The sequence below is a fragment of the Doryrhamphus excisus genome, linkage group LG5 (genome assembly GCF_037039965.1).
Source record: "Doryrhamphus excisus strain RoL-2023G ecotype Guam linkage group LG5, RoL_Dexc_Guam_v1.1, whole genome shotgun sequence".
Lineage (NCBI taxonomy): Eukaryota > Metazoa > Chordata > Actinopteri > Syngnathiformes > Syngnathidae > Doryrhamphus > Doryrhamphus excisus.
Genome location: NC_136361.1, coordinates 11362159 through 11387760, shown reverse-complemented (window position 1 = coordinate 11387760; position 25602 = coordinate 11362159).

The window sequence follows — 25602 nt, the reverse complement described above, 5'->3', positions numbered from 1 at the left end:
CGATTGTTTGTCTTCATGTGGAACAATACGCATTATGAGCACTTGTTTGTTTTATCCGCGTGGATTGGATTTCACGGCTGATGGATACAAGTAATCTGATACGCTGCAACACATCTAAAGTGGGTTGTATATTCACAACAAATGTGGTATTTCAAGTTGTAAAAATATTCTTAATGTTATCACTGTTGAGTGAAGTTACTCTAAGTAGGGATTTTTCGTTTTTATTTTGTTGTTCATTCATTCATTCATTTTCTACCGCTTATCCCCACGTGGGTGGCGGGGGTGCTGGAGCCTATCCCGGCTGTCTTCGGGCTAGAGGCGGGATACACCTTGGACTGGTCGCCAGCCAATCACAGGGCACATATAGACAAACAACCATTCACACTCACATTCATACCTATGGACAATTTGGAGTCACCAATTAACCTAGCATGTGGGAGGAAACCGGAGTACCCGGAGAAAACCCACGCATGCACGGGGAGAACATGCAAACTCCACACAGTTAGATATGGTAACATTGGAGAACACCGCCAATTTGTATTTGCACATACTGTAAAGGTCAGTTTTTCATTCATTCATTCATTCATTTTTTACTGCTTTTTCCTCACAAGGGTCGCAGGGGTGCTGGAGCCTATCCCAGATGTCTCCGGACGAGAGGCGGGGTACACCCTGGACTGGTTGCCAGCCAATAAAGTCATTTTTACTATTAACAATTATTATTATTAGGTTCGGGCAGCACGGCGGTCTAGTGGTTAGCGTGCAGACCTCACAGCTAGAAGACCAGGGTTCAATTCCACCCTCGGCCATCTCCGTGTGGAATTTGAGTGTGAATGTGGTATGAATGTGAGTGTGAATGGTTGTTTGTCTATATGTGCCCTGTGATTGGCTGGCAACCAGTCAAGGGTGCACCTCTTGCCTGAAGATAGGCTCCAGCATGCGTTGCGACCCTCGTGAGGATAAGCTGTAGAAAATGAACGAATTAATGAATGTATTGAATGCTTTCCCTGTGCTCTTTCTACACTCAAAAAATAAATGTTTAGCCTCAACAAAAAAAAATCAAAGCAACAGTTTCCATTAGTCTTTCTTAGTTATGACAACTTAATTTGAAAACAAACAATATTGCATTGCACGAATTAGCTTTTCCTCTTCACTCAAAGCTTATTTTAAGTAATGCTTACTGAATAATTGTTGTCATAGGGACAAGTTTTTAAGTTTGTAACTCAAAAAAATATGTTAAGTCAACTATCTGACAGTCATTTCATTCATTCATTCATTCATTTTCTCGGAGAAAACCCACGCATGCACGGGGAGAACATGCAAACTCCACACAGAGATGGCCGAGGGAGGAATCGAACCTTGGTCCTCCTAGCTGTGAGGTCTGCGTGCTAACCACTCGACCGCCGTGCCGCCCACATAAATTAAAAAAAAAACTAAATTAAGTTCATGTAATAGCCAACATTATTATTTGAACATAACTTAAAAAATAAAGTTAGCAACTTAGAAAGTTTATCTAATTTTTTACATTGCATTTATGTATTAAATCAAGTGTTGTCAATAGATACTCTGAATTACTTTTTAGAGTGTACGTGTCTAGTCTATAGTGCTATAATAAATTTCTCCCTTTCTCTCTCTCTCTCTCTCTCTCCACAAATATATATATATACTAAATAGTAATAATAATAAAAAGTTCATAAAAAGACAATTATTATTACAATTCCATTTTGTAGTGTGATGCTGTAACATTTATGGGTCTAGATCAGGGGTCAGCAACCTGCGGCTCCAGAGCCGCATGTGGCTCTTCAGCCTCTTTATTGTGGCTCCCTTTGCGATGCTTGAATATTTTTAACACCCGAGTGGGGAAAATGCACGTCTTTTGTAATGAGTTTTAAAAAATCCAACTTTGTCTGAGACCATGAATGCATCCTGAGTGAGTTCTGACTGCTATCCAGTTCAGTACATGAAGAAAAACAAGTAATACATACCTACAAATCTAAAAAATAAATTCGAGATAATTTAAAAACAGCGGCATGGCAACTTGTTTTTACGTTTACAGTAGTTTACACATACATTTATGTAAGTTTATCTCCAAAACTAGCAAGAGTACTCCAACTCGTCTTTTCTTATCTGAACTACTTTGATACCCCCAAATTCCCTCCAATGTTGTTTTAAACATACTATATGTTTTGCGGCTCCAGGCTATTTTTCTTCAGTGGGCATTGGGTAAAATGGCTCTTTTCATAGTAAAGGTTGCCGACCCCTGGTCTAGATGAAATGATAATATTGATCTGACCTTGATGAGTCTTCATGCCAGACGTCGTTAAAGGTGCAAGTGTCTCCCTTATCCAAAGGATGGCAGTACAACATAAAGCAAGCCGGCACTTTACACCCTCCGATTGCCGCCTCCTTCTCAGACCCCCACCCCCCCCTCTGAGGGCCCCCAAGCTTTCATCTGCTGGCTTGGATTTATTTCCTCACAGTGTAGAGCAGCTCATCTAATAGCATGTACGTTTTGTTGTCACCTGAGGGCGTTTTGTGGTCACGCCCCAAATAGATGTACCTGTTTGTGCTGCGCTCAAGAGTTCACACAATTTTACACCTCAGCATGCAGTTAAGCACCAGATTACATGTGTGCTTATTTTTGGACACGTGTTAGTATGTGTGTGTGTGTGCAACTTAATTTGATGATCGCTAAAGGAGGCGCAACGAGGCCTTTGATCCATCCCCGACAACAACGCGCTCTTTTCATTTAATGTGCGACATGTCGAATGGCGTTATATTTTAGAGGGTTGTTTTGCATCTTCATCGGCAACGCCCTCGAGACGCCTTAACACGAACCCTGACCGCTGACCTCATTTTGATAGACTCAATCCGAACAATCTCCACGTCCTTCACCCCATCTGATCTGCCGGCCCTCAAGAGGCCGATCTTTACATCCGTGATGCTATCAGAGACGTCTGAGTTCCCTTAAACGAGACAAGGAAACAATCAGGATCCTAAATTAGCTTCTAGTGGAAGTTTAATGCAATCAGGAGGATCCTGAACGATATGGATCAGAGATGTGTGTTATTCACTCTGGTGTGCTTCTTCTTTATCTTTTAGCCCTTCAGCCTTCCCAACAGCAACGCTTCACTTTTGGACGTGATGTGCCTTCTCCCTTCACTATGATTATTTAAAAAATAAAATACAAGCTATAAAGCAGTCTGTTAATGCCAGTCGACAGGAAAAGTTTGAGAAAATGAAGAAGATTCTAGGGTTTGAGCAGCACGGCGGACTAGTGGTTAGCGCGCAGACCTCACAGCTAGGAGACCAGGGTTCAATTCCACCCTCGGCCATCTCTGTGTGGAGTTTGCATGTTCTCCCCGTGCATGCGTGGGTTTTCTCCGGGTACTCCGGTTTCCTCCCAAATTCCAAAAAAAACATGCTAGGTTAATCGGCGACTCCAAATTGTCCATAGGTATGAATGTGAGTGTGAATGGTTGTTTGTCTACAGTGCATCCGGAAAGTATTCACAGCGCTTCACTTTTTCTACATTTTGTCATGTTACAGCCTCATTCCAAACTGAATTAAATTAATCTCTTACCTCAAAATTCTACACAAAATACTCCATTATGACAATGTGAAAAAAGGTTTTTTTGACATGTTTTGAATTTATTAAAAATAGAAAACAAAAAAATGACATTTACATAAGTATTCACAGCCTTTGCTTAATACTTTGTTGATCCACCTTTGGCAGCAATTACAGCCTCAAGTCTTTTTGAATATGATCCCACAAGTTTAGCACACCTATCTTTAGGCAGTTTTGCCCATTCTTCTTTGCAATAAGTCTCAAGCTCCATCAGGTTGGATGGGAGACGTCTGTGCACAGCCATTTTCAGATCTCTCCAGAGATGTTCCATCGGATTCAAGTCTGGACTCTGGCTGGGCCACTCCAGGACATTCATGACAAAATGACAAAATGTAGAAAAAGTGAAGCGCTGTGAATACTTTCCGGATGCACTGTATATGTGGCCACCAGTCCAGGGCGTACCCTGCCTCTCGCCCGAAGACAGCTGGGATAGGCTCCAGCACCCCCGCGACCCTCGTGAGGAAAAGCGGTAGAAAATGAATGAATGAATGAAAGAAGAATCTACTGCAAAAACAGCAGTGAAAGATTGTTTATATGACTGAAGAGCACTGCTTTTGAGGACCTTATATATCTTCCATTAAGACAGGAGCGCTTTGCAGTTTTTGAGGTCCTTCTGTAAAAACACTAGTCAAAGATCCTTTACATGAAAGAAAAAACTCTTGTTATTTTTAAGGAGCTACTGCAAAAACTGTAGTCAAAGTCCTTTTCACAACAAGAGCACACTGCATTTACAGAGCCTTTGCAAAAATGTTGATCAAAGATCCTAGTACAGTGTTCTGCTGTTTCAGAAAATCTACTGTAAAAAAAAAAAAACAGGAGCGATCTGCTGTTTTTAAGGACCCACTGCAAAATCTTTTGTCAAAAATTGTTTATATAACAAGTGCTCTGCTGTTTTTAAGGCTCTACTATGACAGGATATAGCACTCTACTGTTTTTAAGAACCTATTGCAAAACTGTTGTCAAAGATTGTTCATTGTTCAGAAGTGATCTGCTGTTGTGCTAAAAATTATTGATGTCCAGACAGGACCTATACTGCTAAACACTACAGAGATCCTTTATATGAAATACTACTCAAAGATCCTTTATATGAAAGGAGCATTGTTATTTTTACATCTCTACTGCAAAAACAACAGTCAAAGATCCACTATATGACAGGAGTGTCCTGTGGTTTTAGGAAAACCTGCTGCAAAAATGTTAGTCAAAGATCCTTTATTCAACAGGAACACCGTGCTGTTTTAAGCATCTACTGCAAAAACTGTCAGACTGTCAAAGACCCTTTATGTGACATGAGCATTCAGCTGTTTTTAAGGCCTTACTGCAAAAACGTTTGTCAAAGATCCTACAGATCCTACTTGGAGAACCTGCTGCAAAAATGCTACTCAAAGATCCTTTATACAATAACAGTTCTGCTGTTTTAAGGATCTACTACAAACTGGAGTGCTCTGTTGTTTTTAAGGAGTGAGTTGTTTTTAAGTATGTCGGGCTGGACGAGTGGTTAGCGCACAAGCCACACAGCTCAGAGACTTGAGTTTGATTCCACCCTCGGGTATCTCTGTGTAGAGTTTGCATGTTCTCCCCGTGCATGCGTGGGTTTTCTCCGGGTACTCCGGTTTCCTCCCACATTCCAAAAACATGCTAGGTTAATTGGTGACTCCAAATTGTCCATAGGTATGAATGTGAGTGTGAATGGTTGTTTGTCTATATGTGCCCTGTGATTGGCTGCCGAACAGTCCAGGGTGTACCCCGCCTCTCGCCTGAAGACAGCTGGGATAAGCTGAAAGGATTGAAATCTTGAAATGATATGAAACTAATAAAGGCATGTCTTATCTTATGTGTCAGGAGTAAAAATTCTAGTCCAAGATCCTGTATAGGGCCAGAGTGGAGTGTTCTACTGATTTTAAGAACCTACTGCAAAAATGCTCATCAAAGATTTTGTATATCACAGGAGTGCTGTGCTGGTTTTTTTGCGGTCTGGTCTGATGTTATCCACAGCCTGCATTTGGCCCCGGGGTATAAATATATTTTTTAATGTTAGCTGTTCTGAGTTTTTGCCGGGTCTCCCTGTCCTTCCTAACGATATTTCCAACATGTCCAACTTGGGCATTAGGATGCAAATGAATGAATACGCTGCTTGAATTCTGCCTAGTAACAAGAGGCTGTCCATGAAGAAGACTTGGCCATGATGCAGTGTCCGCTAGAGAACTCATATCAGGCAAAAGGAAAGAGTCTTGTACTTTCTTGATTCCCTTTGAGATAATTCAGCTGTAAATAATCATAAATAACAGTTGCGGTGCCGGGATGATGGTAGCCTGGTGTTGTCAGGGTGTGGAGAAGATTTGAGGTTGTCTCTGTGGGAGATGACCACTGCTGGCTCTGGGAGATAAATAGCAAAGTGAAAAAGTTGTAAAAAAAAAAAAAAAAAAAGATTACAGGGAGCAGAAGCAGAACCTTCAGGCCATGTGATGAACTGCTCCACTGCAACTTTTCACACTCTACACTTTCTGGCCCAGACTGGAGCGCGTCCTCATTCCGGAGCTTTGTGACCCGCCGAGAGCGGCCGCCCTGACCCCGAAAACGGCTCCATTGACTTCCTACTTGTGCGCTGACGGGGAACCGTGACATTTATATTGGCGCTGCTTTGCCGTACCAAACAGGTCGCAGGATCAAAAGTGTGCCTCAAGGAGCCGCAGACTCCATCCGTCCGTCTCTGTTGGGTCACCAAAACGGCGTCCCCTATTCGCGTCCTGCTTTCCCTATCTCTCCCTGGCCAGTAACTTGCCGGAACACATTTAGATCCCGCACCAGTCCTCGGTGCCCACTCATCACTCTCGCGCTGTTTGAAGATTACGCCGCTCAGAGACATCCTCGCTGGGCAGGCAGGCAGCTTAGAGGCCAAAATCCGTAATCCCTTACCCTTCATGGGAATTCTCCATGCACTTCAGCCCACTGAAATACGGCGCCGCTGCAGCAGCCTCTCACGGTCGGAGAACTATTAGGGCCTGGGGCGGAGATAGATGGACGACACGTCCCGATGAATGTGCAGGCAGTTAAATTTAAAAGTAACTTCTATAGCCGCTGCTCAGCAATCCTATTGGCAAGCAGACTGTGATGTGAGGGCTTTTCTTACATGTCGCCTTTATTTATCATCAGAGAGCAACATACAAGGACGCCACGATTCTCTCCACCTTCGCTGTTGACGACTCTTCTTCCTGAGACACGCGTTCAAAACAATCCCACGAAAAACTTCCAGCGTGGCTTTTTAACAATTCAACCTCGTTTGGAGAAGAAAACTTTAATTCACATAAATACAAAGACAAGTGTGGAACCCGCTGTTTGGATTTTTGCTTTGGGTTTTTGGGGGCTGATTGTTTTAAATGTTGTGCAGACTTGAGTGTTTTTTAGAGGACTCCACCTCGCTGGATGGGCTGCAGCAGTGGACCAGCCCTTCATAAAGAGGAAAGGGAGACGCCAGAAGGACAAAGAGCATCTCCCATCTGTCCGTCCGACAGTATTGGATAACTTTTCTCTTTATGTTAGGCTTTGGTGTTTTTACCTCAGCCAGGGAGTAACACCTGCTTATCTGATGGCAGTATTGTGTGTTATCACATACTACAGTATTAATTGGCCCTGTGCCCTAGAAACCGTGATACTGATAAAATATAGAGTTTAACCATGTCCAGTATCAGCCCCCATAGCTGTCCACTCAGAGCGCGCTGCTCTGGTATCGTGCCTGTGAAACAACCAATCAGAGAACAGCGCACGAGTGCTTAGTGCCTAGTGCTTCTCCAGTCACCAAAAAACCCAAACTTGATTAATGGAACTTTAATTGTCAGACATTGATAAGATAAGACTGTTGATAAAATATTATTGTTGAAATATTTTTGCAATTGTTGTGTTTACACTGTTTAGATATAATACATGTAATAAACATTTTCTGGAAACAAAACGGTCTTTTGATTAAATAGTACGTGATAATAAGCTCATGATTAAATAGTATGTGATAATAAGATCATCACATGATTTGTCTGGTATCAGGCCCAGTATCATGCCCCCGCGTGCCAGTATCAGCCCGAGACCGAAGGTCTGATACCAGACAATCCATGTGATAACCTATAAGTCCCGAGCTGTGATCCAAAGATTGGGCTATAGGGAGCAGTGGTGTTTTCCTATACTAGTTAGAGCCGAGAGTCCGAGAGAGAAGAAGAGAAGGCGAGCGTGTCACTACGCCACACTTGCATTTCTGATTGCATTTTCCGTGCCATAAGGCGTCTACATCCACTCGGGCTGGTTTTCTGCAGTCACACGAAAAGCAGGAGTTATCTGTTCCAATCCAGTCCCCCACATTTGAGAAATTACAACACAATTGACTTTCTTTTAATATCATAGCCAAAGTGCAAGTGGACAATTTATGAGCCCTCTTTTCTTGGTTCTATAAATAATTTTAGGGTTTTTTTGCCACTGAAAAAATATCCATCTATTTTCTATGCCGCTTATCCTCATTGGGGTAGCGGTGAAAATACACTCACAAAAAGCATATGTTTAGATGAATGGTCTAACTGAATATTCTTGCTTAATCTGTCATTGCATTCTGCTTATGGTTGTTTACATTCAAATAGAACTGTTTTGAAGTTGCGTAACTTTTTACGTGTCTCGGTGGATGTCATAAGACAATATGCTAACAAACTATTTTAATAATAGTCACTGATAAAATAACCCACCAATATATTACATGAATGAAGTATAGTTATTGACAATTTATGTTCATACATTTTAAGATTAACAACAACCAGAAAGAAGCGCTGTCATAAAAATTTGCTAATGGCAGAAGTGATGTAGTTCTCGTGCATGCGTGGCACCGATTGCATTTCCGGGATTCCAACATTAAAATTGACACAAAATGTTATTGCGGCGGCTAGCGCAATAGTGGTTAGCGTGCAGACCTCACAGCTGGGAGACCAGGGTTCAATTCCACCCTCGACCATCTCTGTGTGGAGTTAGCATGTTCTCCCCGTGCATGCGTGGGTTTTCTCCGGGTACTCCGGTTTCCTTCCACATTCCAAAAACATGCTAGGTTAATTGGCGACTCCAAATTGTCCATAGGTATGAATGTGAGTGTGAATGGTTGTTTGTCTATATGTGCCCTGTGATTGGCTGGCCACCAGTCCAGGGTGTACCCCGCCTCTCGCCCGAAGACAGCTGGGATAGGCTCCAGCACCCCCCGCGACCCTCGTGAGGAAAAAGCAGTCGAATGAATGAAAATGTTATTGCCAACATTTTTTGAAAGCAAGTGTTGTGAAATATATTTTACAGTATATTACAATAATACAATATTTCCTTTAATGTGTCATTTTTCATTCTGCAAAGTAGTTTTTTGTGATATGTATTTTCTCACAGGTAATTTGTACCGTCTCTCAAACCTTTGCAACATTTCTTGAAATACTGTTTTTTCAAATGGATTAAAGAGCAGCATGTCTTTTGCGATTACTTTCTGTGAACGCACACCATTTTGGGTCTCAGTGAGTGTTGACTGTCAGGACAAAGGCTCTGTATCTCCAAAGGTGTTTTTTTTTCCTAGATGGGAAGATTGGGTTGGGTGGTTATGTTGAGGTTGGGCAGGTTGGTGGGAGACAAAGCGACAGACAAGAGACTGCATGACTGACAATAGGTCTCATCAGTTGTTCTATGTAGCGTCCTGGTGCGGAACCGCTACACAGAGTCAATCCTCTTCCTGCAGATGATTAATTGATTTATTTATTACTTTTTTTTAAACGAGAAATGTCATGTTTGTGTGACACCCCCAGTATGGAGTTGCTGTAAAAAGCTGATTTGTGCACAGTCATCATGCCTCATTGTCATTCTGCCCACATTATGATATTTTATTCTCTTATCTAGCACAGCTGCTGCACTGATTTCATTGTATGCCTCGACTATCATGACAATAAAGCTCTTGTATGTACACAAATTCAGAGATTCAAGGGACTTTATGGTCATGTAGTACACAGGTACACATGGGGTGACATGAAATCCACCAGGTCCCAGATTTCCATCCATCAATCCATTTTCTATACCACTTATCCCCATTAGGGTTGCAGGCGTGCTGGAGCCTATCCCGGCTGTCTTCGGGCTAGAGGCGGGGTACACCCTGGACTGGTGGCCAGCCAATCACAGGGCACATATAGACAAACAACCATTCACACTCACATTCATACCTATGGACAATTTGGAGTCGCCAATTAACCTAGCATGTTTTTGGAATGTGGGAGGAAACCAGAGTACCCGGAGAAAACCCACGCATGCAAGGGGAGAACATGCAAACTCCACACAGAGATGGCCGAGCGGGTCACAGATTTATCAGAATAATTACCCAAAAGAGACCTATGTATAAAAGAGGTGGGAGAAGTCTCAAGTCTTTAATCCCGAGTCTCAGAGCCGTGCAAGTCCAAGTCAAGTCTCATCAAGATAAGACAGGTTGAGTCATGTCCCAAGTCACCAGCTTGAAATTTTCACAGCTAGGGGACCCGAGTTCAATTCCACCCTCGGCTATCTCTGTGTAGAGTTTGCATGTTCTCCCCGTGCATGCGTGGGTTTTCTCCGGGTACTCTGGTTTCCCCCCACATTCCAAAAACGTGTGGGAGGATAAGCAGTAGAAAATGAATGAATTCATGTTTTGTTCTTGGAAGTGGACAAAATGCATGCTTGCAGAGACATTTGTAGCGAGTTTCTTAGAAAATCCAAGGCTGATATTTATAAGCAGCTGGTGGAAAACCTCCTGAAGTCCTACAAAGCTACAATTTTTTGCATTCCCATCTAGATTTTTTTCCCCATTCAGATATTGAATGGGGAGGAGAAGAAGAAGAAAAATGGCCTCCTTTGTTTACTTTATTGAATTAATCGTATCATCACTGTATTTAAAGATTAATAGATATTTTCCAGAGTTTGTTTCCAAGGACGGGTCTTCATGTTAGTGACTCCATAGTGACCTTGATGAGTGTGGAGTCACCTGTACGCGGAAAATATTTGGCATGCGCGGTGGCGTCGAGGGCAGAACGTGTCGCTGAGCCGGCTCAAGGTCACTGCTCGATTTAACGCAGATGCATTTTAAAAAAAAAAGAGTGCATCATCCCTCTCCTCCTTTGTCAGCGTACGTAGTCCATCTCTGTCAGGCGGCAGCTCACCTTCGGTGGTGGCGAGGTTGTCCACGTTATAAATCACACGTCTTCACTTCCAAGAGGCTTCTAATTGTTATCGCTGGTTATATTTCCATGCTGACGCCACAGGGACTGTGACCAGGCCCTGTTGACATTTACAGCAAATACACACAAGACAAAAAGCTTTGACATGTCATTCTCTAGTGCTAGCATGGCATTAAGGAGATTATTACCTAAGTCTCAGGTGATGCAAGTGTACCGGCTGTGCTAACAGGTTAGCATCTACTATGTAGATCTACTATCTACTATAGTATATAGTAGATATAGACTATAGCAGATCTACTAGAGCAGTGTTTTTCAACCTTTTTTGAGCCACGGCACGTTTTTTACATTGTAAAAATCTTGTGGCACACCACTAACCAAAAATGTTCCAAAATGTCACCACGACCTCACACGTGCGTCAATAAGTCTATGGGAGGAACAAGGTAGGTGTTGCCACACGGACCAATATTACATTGCTCTGCCAGTCTTTACACCACAGACACTCCACAGTAGCCACGTTTTTACATCACCACTTTTTCTCTTTCCGAATAACCTTTCGGGAAACAATGGTATCCATGGAAAGGAATATTCCAATCTCTTGTCTCCATGCACCGTGAAAATCAAACAGAATAGTCAATAGGGCATGCCCAGTAAAACGTAAACATCAACATCACGTGATACCGGCTTCCGCAAGTTTTTCTTTCCCTTGTTGGAATAACTCCGTATTGCCAGTTTTTCGTCTGTCCAGTCTTAAAATTTAGTTTGAATCAAAAACAAACTTTGCTTAGTCCAGTGCCGATTGCTGGCCTCCATTTTTAAAAGTGAAGAACGTCTGGATCTGCGTGTTACGTCATATCTGAGCATGCGCTGAAAGAACGCACCCGGGATCAATTTAAACAGGAAAAGATCAAATTCAATCTTGCTAATATTTTATAATTAAACTCAGGACATGTTTTATATAGATATATATTTTCTTTTTTTAAATAAAACTGCACTTGTGAATAAAGTATAGAAGGGTTTAGATTCTGTTCCACAGATGGCGCTAATGCACACGAAAGCTGCTTGCCAACCGCCAATAAACAACAGAAGAAGAAAAACACCACGAAGAAGAAGGCACCCTGACAACTTTCCGTTTGAGCGGGTACAAGATACCTCAATCGGATTGGTTAAAGGAATATGTCACGCCCTGTGTGGGTTTGCACGTGACAGTTTATGTTTGAGTTCCCGGTCTAGGTTTTGGTTTCCTTTTTGAACTCTTTTTGTGTGGGAATTCCTCTTTTGTCTTGTCTGCCTTAGTTGCCGTAGTTACCCACACCTGTCCCTAATTTGTGTATCTATTTAGTTCAGGTGTGTGCGTCTCCCTGTGTGGGATCATTGTTAGTTTGTCCGTCAGCCAGTTGAGTTGCTTTTTTCTGTTGCTGCTATTATTACACAAAATAAATATAATTTACCTGCAATTGGTCCTGCTCTCTGCATCCTGGGGTCGAACTTTAAAGCTCTAAAGCCGTACCGTGACAAAATATTCCATCCCTGTTCAATTCTTTCCGTTTGAGCAAATAAACCAAATGCAATTGGAATATTTGGGTCCATGTATACTATTGACATAATGGCTATTGACATAATATTTGCAAATGATGATTAATAAATGTTAATTATAAAAAGTGATATTGGATAATTCCTCACGGCACACCCGGCGGTTTCTCAAGGTACACTAGTGTGCCGCGGCACAGTGGTTGAAAATCACTGTACTATAGCATCTACTACATCTATCTATGCATATGCTGTGAATCGTTCTTTTACGGCAATTAGTTCATTAGTCATTATTTCACGCTGCCTGCTGTGCAGATGCAGACCAGTAAAAAAAAAAAGCAAAAACGCATTCATAATCCTCTTACTTCTCAAAGCAAACATGGCTGACAACCATGTGCAAAAGTGTATCGAAGCAGCATGGCGCATGCACACATATAAAAGTCGAATCCTTCACTGTAAAGATGGAATCAAATATCTATCAATGGCTCTGCCGTTAGCCGTCTGTGTTGTCCTCTATGGCAGTGATTTTCAACCACTGTGCCGCGGCACACTAGTGTACCTTGAGAAACCGTCAGGTGTGCTGTGAGGAATTATACAATATCACTTTTTATAATTAACATTTATTAATCATCATTTGCAAATATTATGTCAATAGCCATTATGTCAATAGTATACATGGACCCAAATATTCCAATTGCATTTGGATTATTTGCTCAAACGGAAAGAATTGAACAGGGATGGAATATTCCTTTAACCAATCCGATTGAGGTATCTTGTACCCGCTCAAACGGAAAGTTGTCAGGGTGCCTTCTTCTTCGTGGTGTTTTTCTTCTTTTGTTGTTTATTGGTGGTTGGCAAGCAGCTTTCGTGTGCATTAGCGCCATCTGTGGAACAGAATCTAAACCCTTCTATACTTTATTCACAAGTGCAGTTTTATTAAAAAAAGAAAATATATATCTATATAAAACATGTCCTGAGTTTAATGATAAAATATTAGCAAGATTGAATTTGATCTTTTCCTGTTTAAATTGATCCCGGGTGCGTTCTTTCAGCGCATGCTCAGATATGACGTAACACGCAGATCCAGACGTTCTTCACTTTTAAAAATGGAGGCCAGCAATCGGCACTGGACTAAGCAAAGTTTGTTTTTGAGTCAAACTAAATTTCAAGACTGGACAGACGAAAAACTGTCAATACAAAGTTATTCCAACAAGTGAAAGAAAAATTCGGGGAAGCCGGTATCACGTGATGTTGATGTTTACGTTTTACTGGGCATGCCCTATTGATTATTCTGGTTGATTTTCACGGCGCATGTAGACAAGAGATTGGAATATTCCTTTCCATGGATACCATTGTTTCCCGAAAGGTCATTCGGAAAGAGAAAAAGTGGTGATGTAAAAACGTGGCTACTGTGGAGTGTCTGTGGTGTAAAGACTGGCAGAGCAATGTAATATTGGTCCGTGTGGCAACACCTACCTTGTTCCTCCCATAGACTTATTGATGCACGTGTGAGGTCGTGGTGACATTTTGGAACATTTTTGGTTAGAGGTGTGCCACAAGATTTTTACAATGTAAAAAACGTGCCGTGGCTCAAAAAAAGGTTGAAAAACACTGGTCTAGGGCAGCAGGTATAATTGCTCAATTGGTAAAGGGATTCAATACTATGTACTTCACATGACGATGATTGCACTTCCATGATTTTGCATTCAATACGCTGCTCATTAAAGTGGATCCCCATACATTCACATCTCTCAAATTCATTTATTTCATTAATTAACGTGATGTGTTTTGACAGCGGACAGAATCACAGTGAAGCGTATTGAAGTACACAACAGCGACGCAAAACGGCACACCGTTTATTTACATTCCGCAACCAGTGACACAAGTCCATTCAGTAAACTTTGTGTGTCATTCAAGGCCACAGCGATGCGACACAACGAGGATTCACAAACACACTTGATTTTTGGTTTGAAAACATCAGCGCTGCATTCTGCTCTGATTTCCATTTAGCAGCACTCAGTGATTGCAGCTGCCAACGTGGATAAACACCTTGGATAAACACTCCAAGGCGTGTTCCACTGACGGACAATGAACGCCTCATGGAGCACTCGTGTTGTCGTCTGAGGCTGAAAGTGACATTCAAAGCTTTTCAACCTCTTTTCCATTCGCTTTGTGAGCAGGGAAATAATCTGCTTAATTAACTGATAATGAAAATTCATTTTAACGACCGCCCCTCGTGATTAAAATAAATATTGTTTTAACACAACAGCGACAAACTAATTATAGTGTGTCCAACTGCTTATCACATTATGTGACGTGACAACAGCAACATAAGAACATAAGTGCATGAGGGTGAGGACAGAAAGTCTTCCTGTTTACCGATGCTTTACTTCCTGTGTTTATGAAAAAGAATGAAGGGGTTGAAAAAATTAATCATAAAATAAGATAAATACAATGATAATAAATATTAAAATAAATAACTATTGTCATTAGGGTCACGGGTATGCTGGAGCCTATCCCAGACATTCAAATAAAGATTAAAATATAATATATATATTTTTTTAAAAATCACAAAAATTGATAAGTGAATGAGAGTAGAAATATAAAAATATAAAAAATAATGAGTGGTGTAAAATGAACAAATAATGTGTTTAAAAGTAAGATGAACAAATCTCTAAGTGGAGTTGGAATGATATCCGGGTACTCCGGCTTCCTCCCAGTTTCCAAATTTTCCAGTTCGGAAACATTTTAGAATGTATGAATAAATAAATTCAATTATTGCAATGATATTAACATTAATATTAATAATAATACATTTATTTATTATTATTAATTAATACATTTTTTATAACAATTAATTACTAATAATAATTTAACTTAAATAACTTTTGAAATCGGGCGGCACGGCGGTCTAGTGGTTAGTGCGCAGACCTCACAGCTAGGAGACCAGGGTTCAATTCCACCCTCGGCCATCTCTGCGTGGAGTTTGCATGTTCTCCCAGTGCAGGGTACTCCGGTTTCCTCCCACATTCCAAAAACATGCTAACATGCTCCAAATTGTCCATAGGTATGAATGTGAGTGTGAATGGTTGTTTGTCTATATGTGCCCTGTGATTGGCTGGCCACCAGTCCAGGGTGTACCCCGCCTCTTGCCCGAAGACACCCCCGCGACCCTCGTGAGGAAAAAGCGGTAGAAAATGAATGAATGAACTTTTGAAATCAAACCCTATTTGAATCCGACTTGGGGCCACAAAGCAAATCTTGTTTCTGGCCACAAAAAGCCTACAGAGGCAGCAGTGCACACATACAGCACATTTAATGTTGCAATGCAATGGCAGCAGCGTGATGAAACTTTGGAAACACAAAGTGAAAAGAAGCTGACACGGACATGACACATGTTGGAAGCATGGATTAAAAAAAGGTGTCAATGTGTGTGTGTGAGACACGTTTGCTTATGAAGACTTTTCCCTCCAGAACATTCCCTAGTTTAACGATGTTGTCATGGAGCAGCTTTAATAAGATGGTGTGTGTGTGTGTGTGTGTGTGTCTAATGAACGCTTGTGCTGTTTCCATCTCACAGCAGGATGCCACAGAGGCAACTGAGATGACAAAGGTTAATGAATTCTCCAATTTTACCTGATATGAGTGGAGGGGGAGGTGTATTGGTGCAATTAATTAAAAAAAAAAACACCAACAGCAGCGGGGCCACAACATTAGGTACACCTGCACAATCAAAAGACCTGGATCAGATAATGATAATGTCACTCAGATGAAGGAATACAGTATACTTTACATGCACACACACACACACACACACACACACACACATATATATATGCATTTTAATCTGTCAACGGTATATTGAACATGTGCCAGTATGTAGCTGGACTATGCTAGCCGACGCCTTTCCAATGTTACTTGGTCGTGTGGAAGAGTCAGAACAGCAAGCAGTACGCAACAGTTTATCAGTGTCCTAACTGTGTTTATTTTGTGTCAGTCATGGAGCAAAAACTCTTGACTGTGTAGCATTATAGAGTGTGCATATAGGCAGCGGGGTTGCTAATAACCCACCACAATGAGTGGCCACATTTGGTTACCAATGCTGTAAAATAAAACGCTAAAATGCTAAAGCTACTTACCATTGAGAGACATCTTGAAGTAACTTCATTTCTTGATAAACTTGGGACTGTCCAGTGCAGGGGTGGGCAAACTACGGCCCGGGGGCCACATGCGGCCCACCAAGTGTTTGAATCCGGCCCGCCAGTTGCTTTTTCAGTATTTCAACTTTTAACATACAAACTGGCAACATGTCTTATTTAGTCATTTTTTTTTTAAATGTAAAATTTAGTGACATAGTTTGATGTTTAAAGTGCTCCTGAAAAAAGCCACATGAGAACATACAGCTACAATTAGACAAATCATTCAAGGAAAATGTGTGTGTTAAATACATGTTCTGGCCCCCTGGACAATTTTGTTAACTCAATGCGGCCCACGAGTCAAAATATTTGCCCACCCCTGGTCCAGTCTGTACTTACGGATCAGATCCAGGATCCAACACATATGGCTGGATGTTAAAAGCGGACATTTTAAAAAGATAAATAAACCGGAACTCCTTTTAAGTACTCGCTAGTGTGACCAACCACAGCGGAGTGGGCGTGCCTGGAGGCGGGCCATGAGTGGAATAAATGAAAAGACACCGTTTTCCCAGGAAGCACAAAAACAGTTGAATAGGTGCAGATTCTGGAAGAACTGTAAAGCTTTCTGTGCTGTTTATCGTGTGTAGCTATCGTGTGTAGGAGTCCACAACTCAATACAAATGGCCGAAAAATTAGCACAATAGGTCCCCTTTAACTTCGACTGTGTCGACTGTGATTGCATTGATTAAATATTTTTTATTTTAATTACTAAAAATGGTTGAAAAAAACTCCTCTTCCATTTATTTTCTACCGCTTTTTCCTCACGAGGGTCGCGGGGGTGCTGGAGCCTATCCCAGCTGTCTTCGGGCGAGAGTCGGGGTACACCCTGGACTGGTTGCCAGCCAATCACAGGACACATATAGACAAACAACCATTCACACTCACATTCATACCTATGGACAATTTGGAGTCACCAATTAACCTAGCATGTTTTTGGAATGTGGGAGGAAACCGGAGTACCCGGAGAAAACCCACGCATGCACAGGGAGAACATGCAAACTCCACACAGAGATGGCAGAGGGTGGAATTGAACCCTGGTCTCCTAGCTGTGAGGTCTGCGCGCTAACCACTTGACCGCCGTGCCGCCCCACTCCTCTTCCAATTAAAAGTTATTATTATTCTTTTTATGTATTTTTTTTAGAAGCCGTTCAATTAATTAATGATTTAATTAATCTTTTTAATATAATTAATTTATTTTAATGTAATTGAACTGATATTTACTGTACACATTTTTTTCTGGAGTCAGTCCTGGTGGTCCAGATCAGTTTTCCAGCAAACATCCGCAGGATCATTCAGCGAGCTTGGAGGTCGTCGTAAGGAAGACTTACATGATTACGATGCCAACCACCTCTGACACCCCCTGAGCCGAAACCCAAGAACTTTCTAATCCCGCTAAATGTCAAAGCACCCCCCCCCCCACGTGCATGTCTCCACCGGCTGCCAAAAGGCCAGTGGTTAGTCATCTGTTTACTACTGCAGCTGCCGCCTGTCACTGGGACGCACACGCGACACTCCCATGATGCTCTCTGCCATTTCTAACACCTCCCACACACGCTACATTAATCTGGGGTCATGGGACCAGCCGGAGGACACGGTCATGCGGTGGCGGGCCTGGACGAGGAAGACGCTGATGGCCAAATGGCATCAGATCCAGATAATACACATAACGCTGATTCATACATCCATAAAACACTCAACATGCCTATGAATGCCTATAAATGATGAACAAAAGGGATCATTGAACATTTAAGGCTACTTTTACTTAACATGATCGTTCCCGAAGACATGATGTGACAGAGAAATCAACACAGACACCACATTCCTGTTTTGCCATGAGTTATTTGCTGAATTCAATAGCATTTCTCACCTCAATAACCCAAAAGAAAGTTGCAAGTGGCAGCATTTTGTTCAAGAAGGTGAGATAGAGCGAGGACGCAGCGCCACAAAATGACTGACAGGTATTAGAGTGCATCAAAGCATTCAAGTTCAAGCTAATTGATTTTAGCAGTAGCAGCGTGACACGTGTTTCCAACACTAATTAACATCCCGTCTTATTCAAGATGCTGACTCGGGGCGTTCAAATCCAGCATTTGATCTCTTTAACGTTTTTCTGTCATTTAGTTCTACAAGTCGTCTGCTTGTGGGGAGGAATGTTTGTGTTAAAAAAAACAAAAAACTTTTGAGACGGTGCAGTGTGGCGATAATTGTCTCCCACAGGTGTCATCGCTGTCTTATTTATTCATGGTTTATTCATGGTCCTGGGTGGCAGGAAATATGCAACACTGAAGCATCACTGGCAACATTGGCATTTGGAAAGAAGGGAAAATATGATTTTTTTTGTGGATGGAAGTTCAAATATGGGAACAACAAAAATCGAAATGTCGCATCAAAAAACGTTTTTGTTTTTGCTCCCATTTTTCATGAGCTGAACTCAAGTCGCTCTCAAATATTGTCGACAAACCTGTCTCAGTTTGAATATCCATAATTCAAAACTCATCTACCTCACAGGTGGGGCATATCAAGATTGCTGATTGCACAGAACAATTATTGCAGACGTGTGACTTAGGTTGGCCACAACAAAAGGCCACTCCACTCGTTTCTTCTATTGTTTACAGTATTGGTGATGAGCAAGCATCTCACGCAATTAGTAAGTTTGCTAGCCATATAATGCCATGACCAGACACGGTCTACAGCCAATCAGGAAACAGAAGACTAGAACACTCAAATTTCCACAATGCAATCCTTATTACATGGTCTGTAACAGCATTCATTCATTCATTTTCTACCGCTTTTTCCTCACGAGGGTCGCGGGGGTGCTGGAGCCTATCCCAGCTGTCTTCGGGTGAGAGGCGGTGTACACCCTGGACTGGTCGCCAGCAATGGACAATTCTGAGTCGCCAATTAACCTAGCATGTTTTTGGAACGGAGTACCCGGAGAAAACCCACGCATGCACAGGGAGAACATGCAAACTCCACACAGAGATGGCCGAGGGTGGAATCGAACCCAGGTCCTCCTTGCTGTAAGGTCTGTGCGCTAACCACTCGACCACTGTGCCGCCTGTAACAGCAATCAAAAAAATCAGCAGACAAGGTACAGGTATGTATCTACAAATAAATTGTGGTTAATTCTGAGTTAACTGTCTTCTTTGTAGTTGTTACAGTGTGCTGCAGGCCACAAATGGACACATAGGACATATAGACTTTGTTTTGGAATAAGTTAAGAAAAATGTGAACGAAAAAGCTGAACACACGCAGGCCTAAGTCCTTGATGTTTGGTGGACCACGTGACTGCTGCCAAGAAGGGAGTGGACTTGTGAATGGCAGGACCTCAGGGGTTAGATTTCGGTCCAAATGTGTTGCATTAAGTCTGCACAGACTTGAAGATGAATGAGTACTCATGCTTGGCAACATGGAGGCTCCAAGGCGTTGAGGGCACTTTGGACAGGGACAGGACAGAAGCAAGAGTCACCATCCTTGCGTTAATGAGGCTCTCCTGAGAAGGAGGAAAAAAGGCGAAAATAAAAAGACGGAGGAGACATTCGTCATCCTCGCTGAGGGAAAATGCTCTCAATTTACGAGTCAGGGGCTTCAAGCTTTGTTCCTCCCAATCGTAAATTTTTCTTTGTGTTGCGTCGTCCTTCAGGAGCGGCCCGCCATTACATTAGTGGAAGTGTGTGTGTGGATGTTTCCACTGTCATTGCCCTGAAAGCTTCACGTGGAGCCAATCATTAGCATAATGAAGCTTTAATAGCCATCTTCTTGACGACATGCAGAGGAGCAAACGCTCACAAAACAGGATCAGCGCCCCCTGCTGGCTCCTCATCCCCATTTATTCCACATTCTCACGCAGTCTTTTTCGACTATTCTACACTTCAAACATGTTTTACTTTGTCTCTTAGTACAAGGTACTGTACAATCCCTCATCCTGATGTTTTATTATTTGGGATGCTGCTGACTGCTGGCTCACAAAAGCCCAACAACACTGTCTAAAATGCAGCGCAGGGGACATTCTAAAAATGTAAAAGAAAAAAAACCAGAACGTAATTGTAATTTTACAAAAATAAAGTCAAAATAAGTCAGTCCAGTCCAGCAAGAAAAAGGTTATAGTTTGATGAAAATAATGTTCCAATATTATTATGAAATAACATCATTTTAGTAGCATAAAGTTCAAATATTACAAAGAAGGATGCTATTTTCATGATAAGAAACAAATAAAACAACAAATAAAGAATAAAGTCCAAAAATAATGTAATTTTAGTAGCAGTAGCAGTAGAGTTGAAATATGAACGAAAACATCAAAATACACAAAGACACATTTGTAGGTTAAATAAAAGGCAAATAAAGTAAAGAAACAAAAAAGTGTTTTCATTCATTCATTCATTTTCGACCGCTTTTCCTCACAAGGTTCGCGGGGGTGCTGGAGCCTATCCCAGCTGTCTTTGGGCGAGAGGCGGGGTACACCCTGGACTGGTCGCCAGCCAATCACAGTTTGTCACAATATAGACAAACAACCATTCACACTCACATTCATACCTATGGACAATTTGGAGTGGCCAATTAACCTAGCATGTTTTTGGAATGTGGGAGGAAACCGGAGTACCCGGAGAATACCCACGCATGCACGGGGAGAACATGCAAACTCCACACAGAGATGGCCGAGGGTGGAATTGAACCCTGGTCTCCTAGCTGTGAGGTCTAACCACTCGTCCGCCGTGCCGCCCACAAAAAAGTGTTTTTATTTTCAAAAAGTACATATAATGCCATTTTGCTTTGTTTCTTTATAATGCCATTGTTTTTTGTTACTTTTTGAGGTGCTGCCATGAATTGGATTGGTGAGCTTTCATTTTGGAAACGTTTATCAAAACAAACAAATCTGTAACTGCAACACAACCAGCGTTCTGTTTGCACTTTAATGTTGGTAGACATGATCCCGTACAAGCTCCAAACACCATCTTGTTATGGGCTACTAACTTCAGAGCTACTGGATCTACATTGAAACGAAAATCAACCAGCCAACCTCGCACCGCCAGAACTGATTTAATTTTTAAAACATAATGACACATAATGGCATTATATGTACTTTTTGAAAATAACACTTTTTTGTTTCTTTACTGGCAGCACGGCGGTCTAGTGGTTAGCGCGCAGACCTCACAGCGAGGTGACCAGGGTTCAACTCCACCCTCGGCCATCTCTGTGTGGAGTTTGCATGTTCTCCCCGTGCATGCGTGGGTTTTCTCCGGGTACTCCGGTTTCCTCCCACATTCCAAAAACATGCTAGGTTATGGTTGTTTGTCTATATGTGCCCTGTGATTGGCTGGCGACCAGTCCAAGGTGTATCCTGCCTCTGGCCCAAAGACAGCTGGGATAGGCTCCAGCACCCCCGCGGCCCTCGTGAGGAAAAAAGTGGTAGAAAATGAATGAATGTTTCTTTACTTTATTTGCCTTTTATTTAACCTACAAATGTGTCAGATCATTTTGCCTGACCCTGTATTATGAGAAACAAGTCAAACAAAACAAAGTTGCAATTTTTGGAAAATTAGGTTGGGGGAAAATGTTCTAATATAATGAGAATAATAATCACATGAATTATTATAAAATTATTTAAGACGAAAGTTGAAATGTTTTGAAAAAATCAACAGCAAAACGGTAAAAAAAATGTTGATACTACTAATAGGCTTTTTCACCTCTAACATAAAGCTCAGATGCATATATTTCTTGAAATATATACAATATTACTTCATAGTAGGGATGCACCAATCAATCGGCCACTGATCAAGATTGCCCAATTGGCGTGTGGCAGCAAATCCTATGTTTCTGCTGTATCACACAGGGTTGCCAACAAAATGAGACGTGTCGTTTTGAGCTCTCCACAGGCTGAGCCAATCGATGCTAGCTTGTTTCAGCAGTTCCACCATTCCTGCATCTTTGTTTATATGTTTTGCTTGGCTGTCACCGACTGTACTTCACCCACCTAGTTTCTGTTCTTCGCGCTCATCATTTGTCATCTTTAGCAACATTAGCTTCTTTCAGACAAACATCCTTTCCACCGCATAATTGTGTGCACGTTCACACAGAAAAAAACAGCATCTGGGGGTGACATATAAAATACCTGACAGCGACAATTACTTTCCATACAACACAGTAGGAGAATAACGACATCCCCTTTTACACAGGCACCATTCCACACTTTATTATGGCTCTGATGCTACCATCATAAGAGGAAATGTTGGCCGGATGACATTGTGACAAATGTAACGGGAATATCCTGCAAATTAAAGATATTGCAGTCACATAAATGTTGCAGGATCACAAAAGACAAAAGCAACATGAGAGAAATGCTGCAGTTCAACAAAATGCAAGTTAGCCAAGCCGGAGGGATGTCCATCTTTAAAATGACATGAGCAAGATGTTGTAGATCAGGGGTCCCAAACTCAATTTACCTGGGGGCCACCGGAGCTAGGTTCTGGGTGAAGCCGGGCCGCATCAGGTTTTCAAAAAAAACAAAAAAAACAAACGCATTCATTAAAAACTGGAAAAAAATCAATAAAAAAACTATCTTCAATGCTTTTGCTTCTGCTATACCCTACACTTTTTCAGTACTTTGGTTCCGGTTTTCCACACCAAAATATCTGATAAAACATTCCACTGTTCTCAAACATCTTAATTTTTATTTTTCCATACACAAAATAAGCTAAAAAAAATAAATAAACAAATTAAGAATAAAGACAATAAATCAATCAATCAGTAATAAATAAGTAAAATAATAATAAAACAGCAAATAAGAAAAACGTAAGAAACCACATACAGTTGGTAGAGAAATTATTTTTTTCAGATTCAAATGTACAGTATTAACAGTTATTTAACCTTTACCATGAACATTAATGAAACTTAATAATTTTACCCAATTAGCAAGTTAGCATCGTACTCAGTTCCATCTGGGAGCAGCGTCGTAACTTTAACAACATGTTTGATGAGATCCTTTATCTTGACGTGTATTTTCCGTTTTATTCCAAATCATTTCCTGCATTTATTTGTACCCAGCGTCATAAGCCTTTAGCTTCATTGCTAATCCAAAGCAAAACAGGGCGGGGTAACAGGGTAGGATAACAGTATGGGCGGGGCAAAATCATGTAATTGTGTCCGGTGTGCACACAGCTTTAAGCTGTCATTTCAACATTAAACTTTGGTATCAAGGTGGGGGGCTCGAGCTAGCGTCTCGCGGGCTGCATTTGGCCCGTGGGCCGCGAGTTTGAGACCCCTGTTGTAGATGAAAGTTGGCTGACTTTTGAAGATCCATCTATTCTCTATGTCGCTTATCGTGACTAGGGTCACGAGGGTATGCTCTCCCAGCAACTTCGGGAGAGAGGCGGGGTACACCATGGACCCCGGGAGATGACACATGGGGTCCAAATCCTAACTTGGGATACAGGCTTTTTGCTGAGGTTGGACATCCATCCATCCATTTTCTGTAACGCTTATCCTTACGAGGATATTCATAACTATGGACAATCTGGAGTCACCAATTAACCTAGCATGTTTCCGGAATGTGGGAGGAAACCGGAGTACCCGGAGAAAACTCATGCACCCACGGGGAGAACATGCAAACATCCTGAGATTCAAACCTATGTCTTCCTGATCTCCTGACTGTGTGGCCAACATGCTAACCACTCGTCCACCATTTTGGTGGGGATATTTTACAATATTATAGAGCAAGGTTGGGCATATAGTGCAGCCATTTGTGGGGCCATTTGCAGCCCCACAACCATTTTGTTTTTCATGGCCCTAGGCACATTATAAAAATAAACTTAAATAGGAAAGCTGACAAAAAACTCAACAGTACACAAAGAGCAGTAATTTTACAAGAATGATGTCAAAACTATGAGAAGAATAAAGTAATAAAGTAATAAGAGTTCAGTTGTAACAGTTGCAATTTTACAAGAGTTAAGTGATAATGGGAAAAAAAATATTTCAGAAGCATAAAGTTGAAATATTAAAAAAAAGAAAAACAAAGAATAATATCCAATAAGATGAGAATAAAGTCAAAATATTTTGGGCTAAAGTCATAATATTCATTCATTCATTCATTTTCTACCGCTTTTCGGTCATTTTCGATCGCCAGCCAATCACAGGGCACATATAGACAAACAACCATTCACACTCACATTCATACCTATGGACAATTTGGAGTCACCAATTAACCTAGCATGTTTTTTTTGGAATGTGGGAGGAAACCGGAGTACCCGGAGAAAACCCACGCATGCACAGGGAGAACATGCAAACTCCACACAGAGATGGCCGAGGGTGGAAGTCATACCATTATAAGAAAAAAAATGTGCTAATGCTCAGAGCTCAGCAAATTTTCATGGAGTCAGCACGACAGGCGTGATACTCGCGCCACCAAACGCCATCAAACGTCCACCACATGATGTGGATGAAACCAAGCAAGTTTTACAAGGGGGTGGGTGCCTTCAGGTTAATTATAAAGGTAAAAAAATTGAACTCAGACAAGTAATTGCTCCAAAATAAAACACATTTCATTGTTAATATATCATATTGCAGAACAAGAGCCTCAAATGTGCTATTTCACTTTGAAAATGTGAAATAAAAAGGAGGGAATTTTGAGTCAATATGAGTTGGTTTAGCCTCGGTAAATGATAATAGTTGCCGGCAAAACTTGGAAAAGAAAGTCAAAGCCATCACTCTCACAATGATATGATTGTTTCGCAGGGTTGATACACCTGCTCGGTGTGAAGGAAAGCAAAGTGGGCGATGGGCGCTTGCTACGTACGAGCCACAGGTGATCAGCTTTTGTGATCGATGTTGAAAGGCCCATTATACGCTTTTTCACGGAAATCACACCATTTTCATCAGTGGCCAACTGATCTGAGCATTGGTAGTTCATTCATTCATTTTCTACTGCTTTTTCCTCACGAGGGTCGCGGGGGTGCTGGAGCCTATCCCAGCTGTCTTCAGGCATGATATAGACAAACAACCATTCACACTCACATTCATACCTATGGACAATTTGGAGTCACCAATTAACCTAGCATGTTTTTGGAAT